At 34.4% G+C, this 2,084-nt stretch overlaps 1 protein-coding gene across 10 annotated transcripts in view; it reads right to left on the minus strand.

Annotated features, from left to right (window-relative positions):
- Positions 1-491: 491 nt before the first annotated feature.
- The window catches only part of rbfox1 (RNA binding fox-1 homolog 1), a 460,574-nt gene continuing 458,981 nt past the window's right edge, over positions 492-2,084 (minus strand). For all 10 annotated transcript variants that reach the window (XM_076751986.1, XM_076751987.1, XM_076751995.1 and 7 more), the window contains one exon: positions 492-2,084. This exon is cut by the window's right edge. The gene's annotated coding sequence lies outside the window, so the exon portion shown is untranslated.

A 2,084-nucleotide genomic window follows, 5' to 3' on the forward strand; every position in this document is an offset into this window, starting at 1 on the left:
AGCCACACTGTTGCACTGGGTGACATGTTCCTTCAACACACACAAACTGTAATATATTTTGGACTCATAAACCATCTTGTTGGCCCAAATGTATTGTTTATTACATTATGAGCATTAAGAGCATGAATAGATTAGAAGCTAAAAAGTCCTCAACAAATGCACCAATTAAAAAAAAAAAAAAGAAAAAGAAAATAAAGGTATTGGTATTACCGTCTTTTTTTGAAAGTGAAACTATGTAATCGTGATCTTTTTACAAATTTACATCTTCACTTGGATTTTGGGCTTGTAGCTGAGGACCACAGGGAAGTCATGAAGTACTAACACATTGATTTTGTTGATTTGTTGACACATTACAGTGCTGGGGCTTGCAGGGGTTTGGAGGTTTTCCTAATAAGAAAACTGTAAGACTCTCTGCAGTCTGGCCAGCTTGCTAACCATCTTTGAGGATCTCTTCTCTCAAAAACATTTAAAAGAAGAAACAGACAAGAAGATCTTGAGAAAACAAAACTTTATTGATGGTTATTGATTAGTGGAAGAACCATAGTACATGCACATACAATGACTGGGTAGGAAGCCTTGTTTTGAACCACAACACCTACTGGAAGCAGAGCTTGTATAAAGTAGTTGCGGAGTCAGACATTCAGCATAGTGAGGACTATGAGTCGTCCAAGTTGTGATCTATGGTCGTCACACGCGGCACACAGACGAAGGGTTGAACCAGCGGAGCCAAGTGGCCCCAGGGCTCTTACTGCGCCCTTTTTTATGATGTGTTGCATCTGAGAGTTTTTCCTATCTAATTTTTTATAAATACAAAAAGGGAGATATTTAACAACACCACTAATTGAGAATAGTTGTAAACAGAATGTGGCACAGGAAGGGGACCATAGGCTGGCTTGCAATGCAGCCGTAGCAAAGCTCCTGTTGCCGGTGTAGTGCCTTTCAAATGCACTACAGATTTATTCCTTTAACTTCTATTTACATCATAGATTAGCCTGTTCACAAATCATTTATTTCTCATATTCATTTAGTATTCTAATATTCAAACAGTTAATTCTCAAAGAGTAAAGGTTGAGTTCTAGAAAATAACAGAAAGTATGTCACATTAAGAATGACATGAGAGGAAAGAGAAAGAATCAGAAATGACAGAAATGATGAAGAAAAGCTAAGAAAAATTACAACTACAGCACTGATATGTCTCAGGTTGATGTGAAAATTACAAGTTGCATGTGCAAAACGGCACTTGACAAAAAAATTTGATGAATGAGAGTGTCTACATTGTGATTACATTATTTGTAAAGAGTTAATAAAAATCTGAATGATCTGATAGAAAATGAGATAGCTCTCCCTAACAACTGATCTACTCATCTAAATCTAAAACATTATACCATTGTGTATTTCATATAAGAGAACATCTTCACTGCACAGTTCAAATATAATACATTGTTGGATTGCTATACTTTGACCCCCTTCAATTTTAGTTATGAAAAAAAAAATAAATAAAATGAGGCAAAATAAAATGAACAAAAAGATAAAATAGGCACAGTGGCATTGGCCACCGCTATATATATATATTTTTAAATCTCTCCTGTAATATAAAAATCATCAGTTATACCAATGAATATATTGGAAGTTTATATAAAAAAACATCCAAGTCTGGATGGCCAACACTACTCAGTACGGAAGAGGATTAGTGCCACAAAAGACAACTCACCACTGAAGAGGATTAATGCCACAAAGCATTTAATCTTCGAATTCTGAGTCAGAATTCTGTGAATATAGTTTGACTTTCTTCTCTAGGATCCCGACTTTTTCCTTAGAATTCCGCAAATAATCTAATTTAATTTGTTAAATGTTTTTTTTTTTTTCTTTTTTTAATTCATGTGGCCCTAACTCTTTTTCATATCACATATCATGTGGACAAAGCAAAGTTTAACAGTTTTGCCATGGCAATCTTTTTTTTTTTTTTTTTTTTCCTTATCGCATAATTCATATCTATGTAGAATTTGACTATACACATAAACACGCCAGATATGTCCACCAGAACCTTTGGCTTGAAGTTATGTAAGATATAACCACATTATTTA

This window comes from Chaetodon auriga, chromosome 16 (assembly GCF_051107435.1).
Source record: "Chaetodon auriga isolate fChaAug3 chromosome 16, fChaAug3.hap1, whole genome shotgun sequence".
NCBI classification, from domain to species: domain Eukaryota; kingdom Metazoa; phylum Chordata; class Actinopteri; order Chaetodontiformes; family Chaetodontidae; genus Chaetodon; species Chaetodon auriga.